This window comes from Acinonyx jubatus, chromosome F2 (genome assembly GCF_027475565.1).
Source record: "Acinonyx jubatus isolate Ajub_Pintada_27869175 chromosome F2, VMU_Ajub_asm_v1.0, whole genome shotgun sequence".
In the NCBI taxonomy this organism is placed as follows: Eukaryota; Metazoa; Chordata; class Mammalia; order Carnivora; family Felidae; genus Acinonyx; species Acinonyx jubatus.
This window is the reverse complement of record NC_069394.1, coordinates 55,646,750-55,670,009: the sequence shown is the minus strand read 5'-3', so window position 1 is coordinate 55,670,009 and position 23,260 is coordinate 55,646,750. Positions and strand designations below refer to the sequence as shown.

The 23,260-nt window shown below is 35.6% G+C and overlaps 1 long non-coding RNA gene across 1 annotated transcript; it reads right to left on the bottom strand.

Moving 5' to 3' along the window:
- Nucleotides 1–5,313: 5,313 nt before the first annotated feature.
- LOC106985285 (uncharacterized) lies at nucleotides 5,314–22,273 on the bottom strand. The gene is made up of 3 exons (XR_008292791.1): nucleotides 21,746–22,273; nucleotides 17,683–17,745; nucleotides 5,314–14,058 (listed from the first exon to the last, which is right to left on the bottom strand). It is a non-coding gene; the product is annotated as an uncharacterized LOC106985285 (long non-coding RNA).
- Nucleotides 22,274–23,260: the final 987 nt, after the last annotated feature.

Here is a 23,260-nt window from a genome sequence, read left to right as displayed (position 1 = left end):
ACTATATGCTAACTAACTTGGATGTAAATTAAAAAAAAATAGTAAATTAAATAAAGATTTTTAAATATGTACGTATAAAAAAACAACAGTATTTATTTATTATTTATATTGTTAGGTCTGGTACAAGTTATTGATAATGCAAAGTTAGGTAAGATATAGATCCATCCATCAAGGATATTTTGGTAAAGAATAATAGAATTAAGTGAATTATCACTTTCAATCCAGTGAGATAACAATATGATAGAGGAATGAATGAAGCCCAATATGAAATGACACCATAGCAAATAAGGTAAGCATATAGATTAACTGGGATTAGGGAAAAATATTCCTACAAGAAACAATACTTGGGTTCAAGTCTGAAGAATACATGGGATAACTAGTCTAATTAGGTTTGTACTTCTCACAATTCTGGAGGCTAAAATCTGAGATCAAGATGTCAGCAGAGTTGATTTCTTCCAGACCTCTCTCTTTGGCTTGTAGATAGACATCTTCTCCCTCTGTATTCACAAGGTCTTTCCTTTGTGCATAGATCTGTCCTAATCTCATTTTATCACAAAAACACTAGTCACAATGGATTAGGCCTCACCTTGATAATCTTATTTTATTTTAACTACCCTGTTAAAACTCTCCAAATATAGTCACATTCTGAGGTACTGTGTTTCAGGACTCCAAAGTACAAATTAGGGGGAGTGGGAGGAAACACAATTCAGCCCATAATAGTGCTCAATCTAAAAATTCATAGGGGTGCCTCGGTGGCTCATTAGGTTAAGCGTTGGACTCTTGGTTTCGGGTCAGATCACGATTTCAATGTTTCAAGAGTTGGGGCCCATGTTGGGCTCTGTGCTGGCAGAGTGCTGCCTGCTTGGGATTCTCCCTCTTCCTCTCTCTCTCTGCTCCTTCCCCGCTTGCACGTGAGTGCTGGCACTCTCTCTCTCTAAATGCAGAAATCAATCGGGGTGCCTGGGTGGCTCAGTCGGTTGAGCATCTGACTTCAGCTCAGGTGGTGATCTCACAGTTTGTGGGATCGAGCCCCACATCAGGCTCTGTGCTGACAGCTTGCTCAGAGCCTGCAGCGTGCTTCAGATTCTGTGTCTCCTTCTCTCTTTCTCTGCCCCTCCCCTGCTCATGCTCTGTCTCTGTCTCTCAAAAATAAATAAATGTTAAAAAAATTTTTTAAATAAAGTAATCAATACATAAACATAAAAAATTCAAAATCTACTACTTACTATATACTAGAAGTTCAAACAGAAAATTTTATTGTTAACATGAAACACCAATAAATTTCACAACATAATAAGAATGGCTTTGATTTACAGTGTTCTAGATTTCCTTAATTTCTGGCATGATAGAAGACAGCTGGTTTCCCATATCTGCTTCTTCAGTCAATAACATATATTTTATGATATGTTAATGTCACTAAAGAATATCCAGCCAGTGGGCACCTGGATGCCTCATTAGGTTAAGCCTCAGACTTCAGCTCGGGTCACAGTCTCAGGGTTTGTGGGTTCCAGCCCCGCATCAGGCTCTGTGCTGACAGCTCAGAGCCTGAAGCCTGCTTTGGATTCTGTGTCTCCCTTTCTCTCTGCCCCTCCCCAGCTCGTGCTCTGTCTCTGTCTCTCTCTCAAAAATAAGTAAACATTTAAAAAATTAAAAAAAAAGAACATGCAGCCATATCCAGACATTTGTATAGAAATGACAGAAGCATGTAAATTACTTTTTTTTAGATAATTGCAAATATCTTTCTTTTTTTTTTTTATCAAATATCTTTCTATGGTACTATGCCAACACTCTACAAGTGGTAGTTTCTTAACCATACACTATTACATCAAAATCCATTAGTCTGTCTTGCTCTCTGATTGATGAGAGAGTAATTTGTAACTAGTCATTTGCCAAATAAATAAATAGTATTATAAATTGGTACAACTGCCTTGATTTGTGTTGAGCAAATTTATTCCCAATTACTTTTACACCATGAAAAACACTTATCCAGGCAATCTAGGGAGTCCCATGAGCCCCAGGAGAGATACAGAAAGAGTGAAAAGAAACTTGTATTTTAGAAGGGAAGGTGGGGAAAAAATTGGAGTCTTAGGACCTGAGACTGTGGACATTAGCAGTGTGTGCCAGCCTCATGTCCAAAAGATCAGGTGGATCTAGTCATATTTTAGGGGAAAAAATTTCAGAGGTCAAACTAGTTAAGAATAACCACAGAATAAATCAGCATAAGAACTAGACATCTCTTCCTTATACCAAGATGATATTTCAACAGTTGTCAGACCAATGGGAAGGAGAAGATTGAAGGTAAGAATCAATAAATGCCCAAGTAGAAATTCATGATTGGCTGAGATAATGATACCTGAAAGAGATGCTTTAAGTCTAGAAGAAATAGTTATTTTCAATGCACAACTTAGGCTTTGATGTTTTCTAGCTTGGTTGTTGTTTATTTGTTTGCTGTTGTTTGCATTCTCCTCAGGGCATAAATAGTGGTTATGAGCAGGATGAAACCAGTTATAAAAGGAGAAACAAAGTGTGTTTTTTAAAAAATGAATAATAAATAATTAATGCAAGGTTTATGATCAATGTAGCCAATCCTTCTTACATATACAACATAAAAATGAGAGATAGAAAAAGTATAAAGATCCATGGACTGGCTTAACTAAACTTTTGTTAAATATGTAAAAACTGTCAAATATATAAAAATAAGCACCCCTGCTCTTATAAACTGCTCAAAAAAGGTCAAATCTACAAGATGAAATTCTGATATGAAATATCTATGTTTTACAGGATACAAATAAAATATTTCTTCATATTTCTAGAAAAAACAATGACCCTCCTCCTCACCTTTTCTGAAATCTGTGTTTCCACTTCAATAATTTAGTAACTCGGGAGCTAGTAACTTATCAATTAAGAGCTCTGTTAATACAACTTTTTCCTAGTGAAAATTTTTTAAATACAAAAAACAAATTTTTTATTCAAATAAAGCTTCTCTGTAATTTGCTTCTCAGCTATCTACAATAAACATGCTTTTCATATCAAGAAACTCCATTCTTTGCCAATACTAAAGACTAAGTGCCTAAATGAAATGTTTTGTATATATGCTAACCTTTAAACACCACTTATCTATATATCTATATCTATATCTATATCTATATCTATATCTATATCTATATCTATCTATGTCAATATCTATATCTATCTAAAATTAGGCTATAAGTAAAGCTCAAAAAAATGCTAATAAGTGCTAACTCAATTTATTTTTATAGTGGTTCATTAAAACTTTTTTAAACTTTATTTATTTTAAGAGAGAGAGAAAGAACGTGAGTGGGGGAGGAGCAGAGAGTGAAGGTCAGAATTCCAAGCAGGCTCCTCGGAGGTCAGTGCACAGAGCCCACTGTGGGACTCCAACTCACGAAACCATGAGATCATGACCTGAGCTGAAATCCAGTCAGATACTTAACTGACTGAGCCACCCAGGCATCCCCATTAAAACTTTTTTATTGTTCTTAATTTATATCCTAGATGTACAAAATATGAGAAGAAGCAGATTCAGCTATTATTTTAATTGATTTTGGAATTGTCTTCAGAATATATATACATATACATGTATATACACATATACATATACATGTATATACATATATTCTGAAAAAATATATATTTGCTATCTTTGAACATGAATGTTAAATTTTAATAAGGCTCAAGAGGTACTAAGTACCTGGAATTCAGTGAATTCTTTGTCCAAAAGGATAACCGAATCAGAAATGCTTAAGAGAACCATACAGAAGCTTCTATGAGAAAGTTACGTTTATAAATACACATCAGCGGCGCCTGGGTGGCTCAGTGGGTCAAGCATCGGACTTCATCTCAGGTCAAGATCTCGCAGCCTGTGGGTTCCAGCCCCGCATCCAGCTCTGTGCTGACAGTTCAGAGCCTGGAACCGGCTTCGGATTCTGTGTCTCCCTCTCTCTCTGCCCCTCCCCTGCTTGCTCTCTGTCTCTCTGTCCCTCAAAAATAATAAACATAAATAAATACATACATACATACATACATACAAATCAAATAGATGAAAAACTATGTAATATGCAGAGTGTTATTAAACAATTGATAAGATTGTAGAGTCATGAAGAAACTCTGACTAGAAACTATCAGTGAATGACTTCTAAGAAAATCTGACAATCTGAAACTATTTACAGAAGAAGTTAGAAGTAAGATATGTAGGATTTAAATTGTGAAGATCCCAGTAAATAATATCAAGAGGTAAATCATTTCAGGGTTTGAAAACAGCAGTGTACCATAAACCTTCGGGTTTACAATCATTACTTAGGCAGCATAGCAAAGGATGGACTGGAGAGAAAGGAAGCTGAAGGAAAAAAAAATACATCAGAAAGTTATGCATAAAATGCAGAAGCAAAGAAACTCACACAAAAGTAGTGGAAACTAAAGGAGAAAGATATATTCAAGAGATATTTGAAAGAAGAATTAATATGACTTGGTGAGTATCATATTTCATCAATTTTAAGATGTATAAATTTACATTTTAACATTTCTGAAATCTTATAATGGATAGTGTCTCATAATCACTGAGGTCCATAGGTGGGTATCATGACTTAATTAATTGAAAATATAATTTTCAAAAACATAATGTCATGACTTACATGCAAGTTTAAAATGAATACATGTCAGGGCGCCTGGATGGCTCAGTCAGTTTAAGTGTCTGACTTCATCTCAGGTCATGATCTCATGGCTCAGGTCATGATCTCATGGTTCATGAGTTCAAGCCCTGCATCAGGTTCTCTGCTGTCAGTACAGAATCAGCTTCAGATCCTCTATCCCCCACTCTTTTTGCCCCTCCCCAACTCATGCTCTTCCTCTCTCTCTCTGAAAAATAAACATTAAAAAAGAAAACATATCTAAGATTTATTAAATTCCTTAATTGATGAAGAAACCAGTGCAAGATACAAAATCAGTTCAGAGGAGTATGTGAAGAAAAAGCATATATGTGTATGCAATCTGGAATGCTGAAATAAATTTGCTAATAGATGCAAAATTGGTTTATATATAATAAAGAAATAAAATGTAATAAGCAGGCTCATCTCTTCAACTAGTCAAAAATTTTATCTCTATCAGACAAAATGCATTTTTATTTATATGGATAAGAATCACTTCCTTTTTACCTTTTTAAACTACTTAACATCTACCTCAGCAGAGTTGTGTAATAGGCTAAATAACAGAAAGAAAAACACATGAGCACACCTCCATATAATCAGATAATCTATAGAGAGTCTACTAGACAATTCCCAGCGCTGCACAGGCTCTGTTGGCATGTCGAAGTGCAAACAATGTTTTCAAACAGATATCATTGCCTGATCATACTCAACTATAAAAATTGCCAACACCATAACTTGTGATGAATAGGTGTCAGAGGTTTGAAATGAACTCTCAGAGACCAAACTACTCATGTAATCCCTAGGAATCAAATGGCTGCTTGGTAGGTTGGTAGATCAGGTATATTCAACACCATTTCTGAGCTTCAGTTGATAATTGAAAAGCTGGTTCAAGAACTCAACAGCACCACCAATCAACTGCATATAATTGACATCAATATAATACTTCATCAACAATAGCACAAGACACATTCTTCTCAAGGTCATGTGGGACATTCCCCAAGATAGACCACATTCTGAGCCAAAAAAATGCACCTTAACAAGTTTTCAAAAGTAGATATCATACAATGTGTGCTCTCAACCACAATGGAATAAAACTAGAAATCAATAAGGCAAAGATAGCTTGGAAAATCTCCCAAATACTTACTTGCAGATCAAAAACAAACTTCTAAATACAACATGAGTCAAAGGAAAAATCTCAAAAAAAAATTAATAAATACTCTGAACTAAATTAAAATACAACTTTCAAAACTTACAGGATTCAGCAAAGCAGTTCATAAAGAGAAACTCATAATATTGAATGCACATATTAGAAGAGATCTAAAATCACAAAGAAGATATAAAGGTCGCAAATAGACATATGACAACATGTTCAGCATCAAGTATCATCAAGGAATTGCAAATTAAAACAACAAAGAGATTCTGCTACACATCCAGTAGAATGGCCAAAATCCAAAACACTCAAACACCAAATGCTGGCAAAGAGGTGGAACAATAGGAACTCTCTCATTCATTGCTGGTAGAAATCCAAAATGGTACAGCCACTTTGTATGACAGTTTGACAGTTTCTTATAAAACTAAATCTACTCTTATCATACTATCCACCAATAATCCTCTTTGGTATTTTCCTAAAGAGTTGAGTTGAAAATTTATGTTCACACAAAACCCTGTACACAAAACTTTATAGCAGTTTTATTCATAATTGCCAAAATTTGGAAGCAATCAAGGTGTCCTTCAGGAGGTGAATGGATAAGATAAACTGTGAAGCAACACTGGAATATTATTCAGTGCTAAAAAAAGATGGAGCAATCAAGCCATGAGAAGACCTAAAGGAAACTAAAATGCATATTATTAACTGAAAGAAGCCAGTTTGAAAAGGCTACATAAGTATAATTCCAACTATATGACATTTTGCATAAGGTAGTAATGGAGACAGTAAAAAGATCCGTGAGTTCCAGAAGTTAATAGGGAGAAAGGAATGAATAGGTAGAGCAGAGAGGACTTTTAGGGCAGTGAAAATACTCTGTATGACTCTATATTGATGAAAATATGTATCTACATTTGTCAATATCCATAGAATGTACAAAACCAATATTGAGTCCTAACATTAACTGTGTAGGTTCATAGATGGTGATAAACATACCATTGTGGTGTGGAATACCAATAGTGAGAGAGTTTGTGCATGTGTGGGGACTGGGAAACACTTCAGTTTGTTGTGAACACAAAACTTCTCTTAAAAACTAAAGTTTATTATTTTTAAAAAGCTGACTTAAGAACTCAGCACCAATGACTCAGTTGAGTGTTAATACACAGACTAACAATTCTCAGTTCTGAAGCAGTTCAGAAAGTGGTACTTTGAAGGTTAAATGGTTTTAGAAGTACCTTAAACAAATTAGTTTCCTCATATTTTGTTTTAAATGTAAGTAAAAAAATAATTGATAAAACCAATGCTAACTTAAGTGTGAGAAAATTAAGTATTAAATAATATTCTGAGAGAAGAAAGCACTGTATTATTGCTAACAATAGTTTTTGTACAATATAAGATAAAAACGAATCCCTGACTAGCATTATAGAATTAGATGAAATCTGGTAGTGTAAGAACGAGTGGCAGCTGGATAGGGATTTGGCTACTCATGGTGTCACCAACTAGCTTTATGCCTATAGAAAAAGGAATTTATGGGAAAAGTAAGAGAATCACATTGGTCAGTAAAATATACAATGGAGATATCAGATTAATCAAAACTTAGAAATATCTCCATGGATGGCATGAGAAATGAAAGGCTGCAGATAGATTTGGGAGACATCAGTGTGGCTATCGATAAGATTGTTTAGGAAAAGAATGTAACGAGAAATGAATAGAAACAAGGGTGAGATTTTTATTAACTGAGATGTAGATAACTAAGAAGAAGAGAACTATCCAGCATTTAATTGATTAGTAGCTAGGATGGTCATCTAGTTTCCAAGTCACAATCAAAACCAGTCTTTGTGAATAAGTGTTAGACCAGCAGGCAATGAAATATTCTAATTGGCTGTTGGACTTTGATGAATTTTTTCAAATCATAATGATATATTCATTAACATCACTATGCCCAATTAATATCTCAGTTAAAAAAAGTAAAAAATAAAACATTGTAAAATTTTATTCTTTTATTCCTTCTTTTTGCCATATACTCAGAATATGTATTTTGTACATTTTTGTATGCATAATGCCTCTTTCTGAAATCATTCCAATCATGCCCCTATATATTTCCATATCAACTCTTATCACGATGCACTCAAATTTCTTGTTTGTCCATTTTTTCCCCCTTAGAACCCTTGATTCTCAATAGTTCTAACAGTGCCTTATTTACTATTTCACCACCAGGAATGTAGCACAGTGTCTGGCAGATAGCAGGTGCTCAATAAGTGCTGTTTTAACAAATTAACTAATAAACTATTTCTTAGGACTATACTTAGATAAGGGCTATCAAATAAATAGGCTAGAGGAAAGAGCAAGAACTTTGACACTACTTACAAGTTAGGTGACCCACAGAAAGCCCCATATTCTTTCCCAATTTCCCCACTAATAAAATAGAGATGATAACATCATCTATCTTGCAACATGGTTAAAACGAGTACATTTTATATGCAAATATAATTCCTAATTAGTCTGAGCTAATCAACATGCTTTTAAATGGAATTGTATTACAACAATAACAACAACTACAGGAACAAAAGAAAATCTTATCAGTGCATCCCGTTGTGAGTATATATGCCTTTTTCTTGTTCTTATAAAAAATGGAAATACCTTTATTAGCCAAAATATCCCTAATCCTGGATGATCTCCATTTTGAAATCAATGCTTACAAAAGCTAAATTTGAAGTCAAGACAACAGCTTTCATAAGAATCCTTTTCTTGAGACTGAGATACAAGGTTTAAGTACCTGGCACTGTTTTAAGTGAATCAAATGTTATCAATGCTGTTAATCTTCACAAAAGCCCCTGAGATAAACTCCTGTTATTCTCATTTTCACAGATGAGGAAACTGAGATACCCAAAGGTGAACTTATCCAAGTCACAAAATTAAAAAGAGAAAGAGTCAAAATTCTTGGTATTCAAAAAGAATTCCAGAACAGTTTATAGAATGCACTTTTATCCACTGTGCCCACAGCCCTCTCATGGAGAGATATGCAACACAGAGGTAAGATATAGTTAAATATAAGTTTAATTAGTGGTTGTCTCACAGTTACAAATTCAGATATGCAATAAGTATTCTGATATAGGTCAGAAACTTGGATCTGCATAAATATAGAATAGCATCAAAGAAAGAATAAATAAAATGTTTTCTACATGATAGTTTAAAAAGCAATTCATATTTTAAAAAATGTGAATGACTCACACAGATATCTAATAGTATTCATTAAACATTCAAGTTGACTGAGCTTCCATCTTCTCTGTGTATTTCCCAGTGAGGAGGATAATGCATAAATTGTTCTTGAGGAACTTCAATGCCTCCCTTATCCCTCACTCCCCAATTTTTCCTCCAATCTATACCCAGTAGTTATCAATAATAACTCCACCATTTCCCTCTTCCACCTACAAGAACCACACTGTCAGTATTAGCAAACTCAACTTGAGGAGACTTCAAGATCAGTCAAAAGGAATATTGATTATCCTGATCTGATGAGGACCATCCTTTTAGAAAGCACTTGAAGTGTGATGTTATTGAAAAACTGTACTCTTTAGACTTTCACCTACATGTGAGTTACCATTGCATGGCAGTCACAATAGAAAGAGCTATAAAGATGGTAGAAAAGAGATAAATAGTGCACTCTTGATCTCAAGTATCCATGAACAGTAGCAAAAACGATAAAAGGAATGTGAATGCATTTTTTTTTAACTGTACCGTTTACTTAGGTCAAGCTTGAGTCCAATGGCTCACCCATAACAGCAACAAATAGCTCAAAGCAATCACCAATGAAGTTTGGTTGCATTATTTATATCTAATGAATCATAACTTAAAGCAGCTATTTAAAAATATCTTAGGGGTGCCTGGGTGGCTCAGTCAGTTAAGCGTCCGACTTCGGTTCAGGTCATGATCTCACAGTCCGTGAGTTCAAGCCCCTCGTCGGGCTCTGTGCTGACAGCTCAGAGCCTGGAGCCTGCTTCAGATTCTGTGTCTCTGACCCTTCCCCTTTTGTGCTCTGTCTCTCTCGGTCTCAAAAATAAATAAACATTAAAAATATTTTAATAGTAGCTCAATTTTTCAACTCTAGGTATCAAAATATTTGGGAAGGTGATCAGACTTAGAAAGTCTCATGGCTTTCCTTCATTCCTTCCTTCTCTCCTTCCTTTATTTCCTCCCTCTTTCCCTCTCTCCCTCTTTCCTTCTTTCCTTTCTTCTTTCTCTCTTCTTTACTCCCTCTGTCCCCTTCTCCCTTTTCTCCCTCTCCCATCCCCTCTATCCTCTCTTTTAACTTTCTTATTTCTTGGAAAGGATTAGACTCACCACTAGAAATGTCTAAATAGCTACAGTTCTTTCAATAAAATAAAATAATTCTATATATTGCAAATGTCATGTCTCCAATGTTCAAGTAATAGATTTTTTTCTCATTTTGTAATATAAAAGTACAGTCAAGAAAAAGTAAGAAGCATTGGTTACTTTTTCAAAATAAAAGGGAAATGTAAATTTGAAAATCTGGAAACGTTTTCCTTTTAACTTCTTGAACATCTGATGAAAATCATCAAAGGAAGCAATTCATTGCTACAAAATTCCTACTATCTTGTTGAAAAACACACATTTACTAATTATTATAAAATAATGTGAGTCTTGGAATTTACTATGTAATATTTTATGTATTGAAATTGTTTTAGAAATAAAATTCTACAAGTTTTTAAGTTAATAGTATATAGATTGCAATGTTACTGAAGATACAATAGCCATATGAAAACTCATAATAAACATCTTAGCATGAACTGCATGCATAACCCTATTTTAGCATAAGTACTTGCTGAACTCACCATATTATAAGGCAAGTATTGTGACTTTCTTTCAGAAATGTGGAAAAGCAGTTTGCTATTCTCTCCCACATTCTCTGGGTTTTTATAGGCCAGTTCACTTTGTCTCCACTGTGAAATACCTTAAAAGGTAATAAGGTATTCTGATCTAGTAGTAATTTATTATACCCGTTAATCTTGTAAAATTGCCCTTTGCATGTAATAATTTGTTATTCTTTTATTAGACCTTCTTCTGCATACTGTGTTTATCATAAAGATGTCACCATTGTGATGCCTAGCAAGCATTACAATGTGCTGGAGGTGTTTGCATATATTTTCCTGGGGGAGAGATCTGCGTGGTCCCTGCATGGGAGAGCTGTCAGTGTATTCTGATGTATGAGGATAAAAGGAGCCCCTGCTGCAGACTCCAATAAGCTCAAGTCACAGCCTGAAAGCAGTGACTTGGGCATCACTATACCGTGTTAGAAAATGTGTCAATTATCACATGGACCGCCTAAGGGTATTGCCTGGGTCTAGGTCATAAAACCATCAAGACTGAAGGGAGAAAAAATTGATGAAGAAGTAAGTTGAGTTAATTGATAACAAGAAAGCCTGTATATGGAATGTTCATTGTAACTTGAGACCCCCCAATTTTTGTCTGAGAAGCTTTCCTGTGGATGATCCCATGAGTAAAACTAAAGCTGTCTATCTTCTCCGACATAAAGTATGTATAACTGGCATTTTAGGCATTTCCTAAAAGCCAGTAGGTAGTTGTCAAACTAGTCAAGAAGCCATAAAAATAAAAATAAAATCATGCTAATAATGTTATAGTTGTTTTTGCTATTATTGTGATTCTTAATATACAGTGCTATTGTTTATATGTGAATACAGTGGGGACCACTTAGATATGTAGCCTAGGGCTGAAGTCATGAAAGCTTTATGCACCACTTATGTAGGTTTCTGTGCAGTTTACTCAGGGAAAAGGGAAAATACATATTTTTCACACATTTGCAGGGGTTTCTAAGTTAGTTCAATGAGCCCCTTTTCAAATTTCCTTGCGTTCCCTTGAATTACTGATAATATTTAAGGTATTTGTATCAGATGTGTTCCTTTAAGAAACCACTCTTCGCTAGGCATGGGAATAAGCATTAAAGAAACCAGCTGTTTAAATAGGGTGCCAAAACTTACCACTTGGTCAGTTTTGCTAAAAATTTTAATTTTTATTATACAACAAATCATTAGTTTTAAGTATATATTGAGGAGACAGTTTGCTCAAAATAGGCAGCAAGCCACACATAGATCCTGAGGTACCCAGGATTACTGCCTCAGACTTTTCAAAAGCACATCCTTTTCAAAATAACATTGTTAGCACAGAGGCACACAGGCCAGAAAATTATCCATCATTTTACTGGTGCTAAACAAAAAAGATTCTTCTAAACTAAATTTTCAGTTTTATATAAAAAAATATAAAAAGACATGGCCTCTCTCACTTAAAATATAATAGAAGCATTTTTCATGAGAGTGATGTTAATAGTGATGATAATTATAAGCAATATTTCCCAGTATAGATTTGTTTTCTGGCACTGGATGCTTTCTTTGAAAGTAAAACCAAATATTGAGTTAAAAGAAGCCATATCAGAAAAAAGAAAAACAAAAATGAGCTTCATTAAGATGTTTAACTAAAACCTTTTATTTCTTTAACTGGAAGCATGTTCTTACTACCAGCCAGTATTCCAGTGAAGTGGACAGACGTTTTATTAAGTCTTATCTCTCATCTATTCTATTTTTGCATAAATTGGTACAATTTTTCTATGTGTGCAAGGACAGCAATGCAATCTTCCAAAGAGATAGTTTAAGTTTTTTATTTATACACTACATGGCAAGTAGGAAGATGACAGTCTCTGGAATCTATAGACTTACCTTTGCTACAAGCTAGCTATGTACCTGCCAAAGTTATAGAAGCCTTGGGTTGTGTATCAAAAATAAAAGTTTAATATGGTCACACCCGCTGCAAAAACTACTACTATGAAAACAAGTGGAATAACTGCTGTTAAAATATTTCAGAACAGGCAGTACGACAAAATAGTACTTCGAATTGTCCACATTAGGCTTAAATTATAGTCCATCACTATTACATATTACTATTATTTTCAAAGTACACTCAATATTAACTGCCTAGGACTTTTAAAACAGACTACAACTTTCTTTTGATAGCTAAATAAGTTAAGAAAAGAAGGGCTAGTCCAAATAGATATCAGGTTATCAATTTACCATTTTTTTCTTCCTTTATTATAATTAGAGGAATTTGTTCTGAAATGGAATGGATTATAAGGCTATTCCACAAATATATGAAAATTCCAAATTTTGGCCCGGAACTATAGGTCATGAGATAAGATACAATTCAGGTTCAGTATCTTCGGAGGGATTCCACATAAAGGGAGTAAAAGCAGAATGGGGTGGGGAGGGTAGTAATTTAAATTGAAACTGTTTCAAGGATAATATTATATCATATTCTATTAGAAAATAATAGCAAGAATGGTCCCTGGGCACTAAAATTTAATTGGGCCTGCTCTAATAATACGGGGTGTGGAAAATACACTTTAAAACTGACCTGAGTTGTTTGCTGTGGTTTTCAATGAAGAGTTTCCTTTATCTTATTGCAACAAATTTATCTTCTAGGGATATCACAGGAAAGAAATAGGCAACTCTTCAAACAAGATAAATAGAAACTTTTTAATGAAAACTTCTGTATCTCAGGTTTATAACAATACCCATTCATTTGTACATGTGACATCATAGCTCATGAAAAAGGACTTCAGGCAGAAGAGCCATATTCTCTTAGATAATAAATAAAAAATGTGCTGATATCCAGACTGGGAGTAACCCTCTTGACCAGAGCAGAACTGCTCCTGTATTAGCTCTATACTAACTCACAGAATGCAAATAATAAGGAATACAACCTGGTTAATTAGTTGGAATTAGATGCAGCTCAAGTGACAGAAATCCAAAATGAAAGTAGATAAAAGAAAGCCACTTGTTTCATTCTTTCACATAAGCAAAATCTGGGGAATTGAGTGCTCTTATGTGTTCCAAGATTAAAAGGAATCTGGATATTATGTCATCAACATGTAGCTTTTGCCTCATTGTCCAAGAAGGCTCTTCAAACTCCAACATCCCAAATTCACATTCCAACTGGAGGCAAAGTTGAATGATAAGAAATTGTGCATCATTGAGGATAAAAATAGAAGCTACTGATATATACTCCCAAGACACAAAGAATAAACATTTTTGTTTTCCTTACATTCATCAATCCAGGTTAATTTAGCTGGCTGCTCTTCACTTCTGTGTCCACTAAGGAACATGGATTCCTTCTTCCTTTCTTCTTCTTCATCATTCCTAGTTTTAGTTTATACAGCTGAACCTGGAACATAGACATGTCCACCTTGAAACTCACGTGAAGGGGAAAAAGTAGAACACATGAACAATTTTTCAAGTCCTACATCTAGAAGTGACACATATTAATCATTTTACTCATCTTTTGTTGGCAAGAATATCATTATATGGGTACACTTAGAAGTGGGGGGCGCCTGGGTGGCTCAGTCAGTTGAGCATCTGACTCTTGATTTCGGCTCAGGTTATGATCCCAGGGTCATGGGATCACGCCCCACAAAGGGCTCCAGGGTGAGCATGGAGACTACTTATGATTCTCTCTCTCCCTCTGCCCCTCCCCTCTCTCACATATGTGTTTTCTTTATCTCTCTAAAACAAAACAAAACAAAATACAAACAAACAAAAAAGAAGTGATTAAGGGAGGGTAAGGCAGTATCAGCCTGAGCATCTACCTCCCAGCTACAAATTTATTATTATGGAAAAATAAAAAACAAATTTTACTTTTTATTTAGAAGTCTGATCTATTCAAAATGGTCTATACATTCCTTTTCAAGTCACATATAACTGACACACACCAAACTTTCACTTTCTGGAACATAGTTGTATTTCTATAAAGAAATACTAAGGAACACATTATTTGAAACTTAAGACTTTAAAAAAAGAGGACAAAGGGTTATGAGATGAGATAGGCATTATTGTGATTAGTGCATGAGGAAAAAGCAATTTCCATAAGGATGACATTAGGAATGAAAAATGAAGAAATGATATAGAGAAGGGTGAGGTAAGTGAGTTGTAGCAGAGTCAGAGATGTGGCCTGGGACAAAATCATGAGGATCTTTGAGGCCACACTGAGGATGTCACATTTTATTCTGAGATGCGAAGCCCTGAGACGACCCTGAGCACAGAAGTTACTGATTTTTCTTTTGTCACAATAGGGCTAATCTAGCTGCAAAGTGACTAGTTAGGAGGATATTACAGTAGTCCAGAAGAGGAAGGATGATGTTGGCCTTGCAATGTGGTCAGATACTGGACAAAGTCTGCTGACGGTTTGGATGCGGTGGGCAAAACAATAAAAGAAATCTCAAGTACTTTGAAGCAACTGATAGAATGGATGGAGGCACTATGGACTGGCAAGGGAAACTGGCAAAGGATAAGCAGTGGAGACGAAACCAGGAGTTATATTTGGAACATATTAAGTCTGAGTTGTAGATTTCTATCTGTGTTAACTTGAGCAAGTAACTATATCCCACATTTCTTACCTATAATTTGAGAATAATAATATTATCAACTTCATGGAGTTATTATGAGGACTAAATTAGTTAAGACACGTAAACCTTTAGAATAGTGACTACAACATAATAATGGCACAATAGGGCTAAACGACAGAAAAATATAAATGCCAAAGAGAGATCATTGGGAGGGAAGTTGGGCATATGAGTCTAGATTCAGACAGGCAGTCTTGGGCTAAGGGTAGAAATGTGAGGGCTCTAGCATCTGGGTGGTATTTAAAGCTCTAGGAGTGAGGGAGATGACTTAGGAATTGAGTGTAGATAGAAAACTAAGGAGCTCAGATGCTTAGATTGAGAAATCAATCCAGCGTTTGGAAGTGAGGAAAAATTAAGAAACCTGGAAAAGAAAACTAAAAAGAAGTAACCAGTGAGGGCATAGGAGATCCCAGTGAATAGGATGTAAGACTTTGTGTTTCCAACTTGACATACAGTGGGCCCAAAGGACCAAGACTAAATTAATAAATGGAATAAAGTGATATTTTCTTAGTGTAGTGCTGAAGTTAAAGGGACTGGTATTACACAGACATAATTGGCTGTAACTGAACACATATTGACAAAATGTGACTCCACCCCTTATTTCACATTGCCTCAGAAGCATTTGTTTAAAAATGTACCTTAAAATTTTGTCAGAAATGTATATCGAGACTACATGTTTATAGTCTCCAAAAGTCATCATGACATATGTTCACATATAGTGTTCTAGCACCACCATATTCTATAACATGTCAAAGATCACCAGAGGGGTTTCTCTCTAACACATTCAGCTCTACTTCATGATCTTTCTTTTATTGTATTTAACCTTATTATTAGAAGCTCATTCCAATAATAGAGAAGGGAGAAGCAAGATTAAATATATTTATATCTGTTTTGGTCTTCTTACCTTGCCATTGCATACCTTGCAATCATTCTGGGATTCAGAACCTCTTGAATATTTAGTTCAAGGAAAAACTGAAAGCCATTATTTTTCAAAATAAAAAATAGTTTGGGTTTTGATTTGAAGCGAAGGTTAAGTTGTAGCCTATCAAATCAGTTTTCTCAATATCGGGTGTTGTGCTTTAGAAGTAACAGCCATGTAGTCTAAACAATTTTACATTTTCTTGACAAAACATTTATGTTATATCATGGTAGCTTAAAGGGTCTGAGTCCAAAATGGAATGGACTAGAACTAACTAGTAAGTTAGGCATGATTGGGAAATGTTATTTTCCTTCAGAAGGGCAAGAATTCAATTTAATTTTCTAGAAAAGGTAATTTAGAAGTAATACTGCAGTATCTATGTTCATGCAAATGTAAGCAAACCAAACACATGCATGACACATGCACACACACACACACGCACACACACACACACATACACACTTTTAACATATTTCTAAAAGGTGAACGAGGACAGGAAAGGACACTGTAAGAAACAGTAAGATCAGACCAGTGACATTTAATTTCCAATAAAACATTGCCAGAGATAGAACATAAGGATAAATATTTAAGTTACATGTAATGTTATAGACCAAGAGCTCTGTTTCTCTAATCAAAACTAGTACAGGGATCTGCCAGTTGCTCAACCTCATGACCTAAGGTGATAGAAGATTCATAGCAAACTAAAACCAGCTGGATAGATGTGTAGAGTACACACAGCTGACTCCAAATCCTTGAATGGATGTACAAACACAAATATGCATGTGTACACTGTGCGTCTGCTTCCTGTCAACTGCCCTCATTAGGTGGGATAAAGGCTCAGGCACACATTTAATATAATTGCTAGTAAATATGGTAACTATTTTCTTCTACTAAAGTTACAAAATTCTTTGAATTTTATATCAGGGACTAAATTTGTAATGGAAGATGATGTTTGATGGTGTTTAAATGCAGAGTATGTCACTTTATAAAGCATAGGCCTCTTTTAAGTTATTTTTTTTTAACTTCTTGACATGTGTCACAATTTGGAATTCTGCTCTCATGGGATAAATGCCAGATTACATGGTGTAGTATTTTTATCCTCTGTACTTTCGCTGTAGAAGCATACAACATCAAAGGAGAGGCACATCACTCACATCAGCAGAAAATGGAATAGGACTATAATATGCTGGCTTTGATCTTGCCTCCTCGTAATTATCTTGGCTGCATGCATGCATTGAGAGTAAGATTTGAATTAATAAGGCCAAGAAATCTTACAAAATGTAAGAGGTATCCCTGAATATAAACCTCACCTATCTTCAACATGATAGATTGCAGTGAAGTCTACCCAGTTGTGAGTTGTTAATTTAAAGCATTAATCGTGAAATGTTATTTTCTCTTAAAACTTGTCACTGCTATATTTAAGACAGCAACGCTGGCAATTAAGACATAATCACTTTTAAGTTCAACTCACCTCTAATAAAGAATATTTACCTAATGTTCATCTGGTTTCATGTGGGTTTTCACACCACAGGACCTAGGGTAAAAATCATTAAATGTCTTTTTTTTTTAAGTCATCATTGCAGTTCAGTCCACTCATTACAAATTACTAGAATATTGCCTCAGGAAAGATATTGCTTTTGATATGGAAAGTAAATCAAATCATCAACATCTACATAGGATCTATAGACAGAGAATGGGGATATTATATTCTGAGCTAGTCTCTTCATTTTCCTATTTGCTTGTTTACCAGTGTCGATTGTCATACTGGCTGAAAGGATTCTATCTTCCCCTACATGAGTAAAAATTACCCTGTGTATTGGAGGTTAATAAGGTGGCTATGTTTCAGAAACATCAAAGGCCAACACACTCTAGAGATTAGAGAGAATTCGGCAGCAAAATATTTCTGCAATATGTGAAGATTCAATTCCCTTTGTACCTGATGAGCTACCACACATGAGAGGCGTAGCCCTCTGTCGACACCAAATAGTAGGTGTTTCACTCACATAAAGATGTCTCACAAGACATTGTGTACTGTCCTAACTGGAGACTGCTTCACCTACAGTAATTTCAAGATTATTCTTATAAACTTGTTAACGAATCTGTACCTGAAATAAATTAGAACCAAGGTATTCCATTTTTATGCACTAAATGCAAGTTAAATGCACATGAATAGAGCCATCAGATTGAATAATATGGAAGTCAGTCTCAGTTCCCCTCAAAACCTTATACCAAAAGAAAAGAAAAAAAAAGATGTTCTAAATCTTAGAAAGCAGGGTTAGAAGCCATTTGTGTAGCAAACTGACAAAAGAACAAATTTCTCTGAAGAAACGTTTCCTCTCAGGATTTAAAATAGCTCCTGATTCTCTCTAATGACCCAAACTCATTTTGTAATAAATTAGGGTTGAGAAATAAAGAATTTCCTTCCAAGAAAACAGCAGCCACAACTTTCATATTTTTTTCAGTGTTGTGAATTCTAGTTTGTGGTATAAACAGTAATAAAAGCATTTGCTTCCTAAAAGTGGTGTTCGATTCTATCTAGTGACTTTCCGAGACAGCTAAATATACAGGATACTCTTTCACTGATGCTCCTATATACTAGGCCGGGAAAGCTGAAAATAAAAAGCATTGCAGAGTTGTGATAAGGAATGATACATATTCTTGTCTCCCATTGCAGACTTCCCATATCCCTGGTTTGTGCTTTGACGTGGTGTGTTTGCCTCTGTTTGGTTATCTGTAGAGTGGGCCAGGAGCCAAACAAGAATTCAATTCCAGTGGAAAGGGAAGCTTTGTTTGTACCCCACCTCCTGAAGTGCTGACAAGCAAGAAACCAATCATTCTCCTAAGTATGTGCTAGCTTCCCATGGAGGTTTTATTTTTCATTCTGGGTAAAATGAGAAATGTTGAAAGTTTACAGACCAACAATTAGCTAACCCAAAGTAAGCATCTAGTCTTTAGTAACAGGAAAGCATCTTAAAGGAGAGGTAGATCTTGTCACCACTGGAGTTAAAACGCTGGAGGAACTTGCTAATTTAGGGGAGAAAAAGGCATGTGAGCAGGTGTACCACCACAATCAGAAATATTCTTAAAACAAAAGAAAGAGCACAAGTATCATGAGGTAGGCTATCTATATCCAAAGAAGGAGTAAGCCTCAGCAATCAGAGTTGGCCTCTTGTTGCAAAATTCATATGGTCTCAGTAGCTTGCGGCCCTGCCAACCAAAATTCTAAAAACTGTTTTTTTTCCCCCTCTCCCACATCGCCCAAGTTCCTTGCAGTCTTAAGTGTTGGAGAAAAGGTCACCAGAGTTAAAGCAGTGGCTGGGAGGACTTCCCATATAAGCAAAGCCCATTCCCAGTGGCTGTTACATGTTCATTTTTCCAGCTGAATGAAATCCAACAAGAGCAGGCTTGGATTCAGGCTCACATCAGTCCAGTCCCTTCAGCGGGGCCTGGATATTAAAGTAGGGGTGATTTAGGGAGCTGTGTGTGTCGGCATCCATCAGCCAAGAAGCGCAAAACACTGCTCAGATCTGGGAAGCCCTTCAGCTTGGCCGCGTGCTCTCACCACCGCCTAAGAGTATTTGAGCACAAGATTTCTTTCCTTGTGCATTGAATGATTGTGGTGCACTCTTCGAACAGAAGGAAATATAAGACATCCAGAGTGGTTTAAGAACACCAAAGCTTCCTTCTCTGGTTTTTACTTGAACATAAAGTATATTTAAAATGCCTAAAGTTATTTTATACCAGAAATGTACAGATTCCAATATCAGCACCAGATATAAAAGTAAATTATTTCAGTAATAGAACGTTGTGGTGCAAAAACTCCTCGACAAACAACAGCTCCTTCATGATCTCTAAGCCTATCAATTACATTTTATTATTTCTCTGAATTGTGGCATTGAAAAAATTTTAGTGTTAGGTTGTTTATAGCACTTGCATATTTCTTCAGAATGCCTAAAACAAAGAGACTTTCCTGCAAATGACAGACTGTAATTTCCATATTTCAACAAATCTCTTTCATTTCCTAAATAAACAACAGAAATTTCTATCTGAGGTCCCTGTGACCTGATGACTCAGCCAGTAATTCAAACTCCTAGTGCCTCATGCAAGCAACATTTTGGAGAACTGTGGATTTAAGGGTTGTGCTGGAGAAAACAGCCATTTCAGAAAGACAGTGGGTGAATTTTCATTCCCATTAAAAGTATTCCCATATAGGGCTGATATTTGACTCACTTGTTTTCTGTCAATAATTTCGGGAGAGACAGAACTGATTAGAAGCTTCAACTCCAGTATTTACATCTCTGACTTTGCCCCTACATTTCACTTAAAATATAGACACCAGGGACATTCTATCCTGAGCTATGTAAGGGGAAGGGTGTGTTACTGTTTTATTATTGCTACCAACCACATGGCATAATTTCACAGGTGTAATTATTACCCTGATCCCGGGCTTTTCTATTGAATTAAATATTGCAGATTTCTGTTCCCACACCAGCTAAGGTGACTTTTTTTGTGTGTAATTTTACCAATAATACAGTCTATCAAAATAATTAAACATAAATTCAAGGTAAAAAGAGATTGTGATTTTTTTTTAAATGTTGAATCCTGACCTGAAGTGAAAAATGTTAATAAATACAAAAACATTGTTGCCTCTCCAACTGTCCGGATTACGCTACTAAAAGATGCATGATAGTCGTATTAAAATCTCAAGACATTTGTGACTTTATAAAAAAATAGAACTAGAAAGTTTGAGATCAGGAATATATATGCATGAAAACTACATACAAGTATTTTATGTCTCTTAAATGAAAACAGGGAATAGTAAACTAAATAAAGAGAAGAGCTATGAGGAGTTATGCACTTTGAAATATTTACAATTAATTGTTATTTGCTAAACATTGAAAATTTTTCAGGAATTTTTTCTACAGAATTTAAATAGAAATCCTTATAAATCTGCTCCGGTTAGTGTCTAATCTGGCAGGCTATGTGCATAATGCCAAAATGCTTCATTTACCTCATTACCTGGGATACACAGAGGTTTGTATCCTGCCTCTTTGGGCCTAATATAGTTTTTGAGAAACACCAAGTAACTAAAATATTTGATGTGAAGTAAAGGCTTTAGGTGATCCTTAGTTAACCTATACAACTCAACAGGTATTTCTCAAACACCCTCAAGAGACACTAGCTTTACTTGTGATATCTTTTGCCACAACAGTCATGGACCCTCTAACTGACTGCTAGCTCATTCTATCTGAAGTCAGAATCAGTCCAAAAGCAAGGTTCTCTCTTTTTCTTCTCTGCCTCACACCTTGCGTCTAGTATAGTTGACACTTAATAAGTAAAGTACGTAATTAGAAAGAATATAGAAAGATCACTTTATGTAAACAACGTAAATGTATTAAGCAAAAATAAAAGTTTTTCAACCAATGTGGATGCAATGGTGCAGTCAATAAACACAGTTAAGCAGTCAAAAAATAATAATACACACTTTCCATTTCTCTTGTATCTCAGTGTAGAAAATACTAATATGGACTTACCTGTAATGGTCAACCATACTTGTAAATGTCTCCATTCCATGCTTTTGAATTCTTACACAGACTATAAGTACTACAGATTCTCTAATGGATCTGGTTATCCACAAAGACTGAGAATATTTTTGTTAGAAAACCCTCAACTTGGGGGCATCTGAGTGGCTTCGTAAGTTAAGCGCCTGACTCTCAATTTTGGCTCAGGTCATGATCTTGTGGTTCTTGGGATGGAGCCCTCATCAGGCTCTGCACTGACAGCATGGAGCCTGCTTGGGATTTTCTCTCCTTCTCTCTCTGCCCCTCTCCTGCTCTTGCACTGGCTCTCTCTCTCTTTGAAAATAAATAAATAAACTTAAAAAAATAAAGAAAAGAAAACCCTCAACTTGGCCTGAAACTTGATGTCAGGCTGTGGCAAGGTTGTAGAAGCAAATGCTGTCTTCTTAATCTGAGCACTCTTTACTTTCTCTGCAAGTAAACCAGCAAGTAATTCCTAAGGAATTTTGGTAACATTTGCCTTGATTCGGCAATGTCTTTTATTTGGGGTGTGGGGAGCAATTTCTAAATGACCTCAATTTTTTCAGATCACATGCCTATCATTCCTGGTCGTCTTTGTAAAGCAGATCATATGTTCCTGTGAGTCCTTTCAGATTTCAATTGCTCATTTACATATGCTCTGAGATCTATAATCTTACCAAGTCTATTGCTATTCAGTTCATAAAATATTGTTTCAGATAGAAACACTTGACCTCTAAGAAGAGTCAGTGAAAAAGATGAATGTTGTATTTGACCTTACAGTGCCTAGTGTCTAGTGAGAAACACAGAAAAGTAAACAAAAAAATCAAAACACACTATGATAAAGTCTATGTTAGGTATAATATAGGATTTCAAGGAAGCATATCACCTAATCCAAATATGGAGGTTCAGAGATGTCTTCTTAGAGAAAGTAGAAGTCTAAATTGAAGTCTGAAGGATCAAATGAAACCTGAGGTAAGTTTGAAAGTGGACTGGCTCATTGGAGGGTGGAGCAGCTGGGCTATAAGGTAAAAAACTTGGATGATCGGGAGAGTGCTCTAAACAAAAGATTCCACATAAAGGTCCTAAGGCAGGAGGAAACAACTGCAAGGGTCAGTATGTTAGAGAGGAGACATCTGGAATCAAGTAACACAGAGTCTTGAAAGTGACATGGAAGTATTTAGACTTCAGTCTAAGAGCAACAGAGAGCTGTTGGAGGAGATTCTAGGAGAGTGGTGACAGGACAAGATTTGTGTTTTAGAAAAATCACTTTGATAGGGGCGTGTGCATAGCAGATGGGAAGAAGATAAGACAGAGAGGACAGTAAAGTAACCCTGATCTGGCTGAAGATGGACTTTACCCAGGAAGTGGGGCACACTATGCTCTGGCCCTGGAGAGCAGCGGTAAGAACGTACACAGACAGACAGATATTTTTGAGTCAATATCTGAGTGCCTATATTTTCTTTTTTAAAAAAAGCTGTTATAATACACTAATAGGGTTACGTGTTAAAT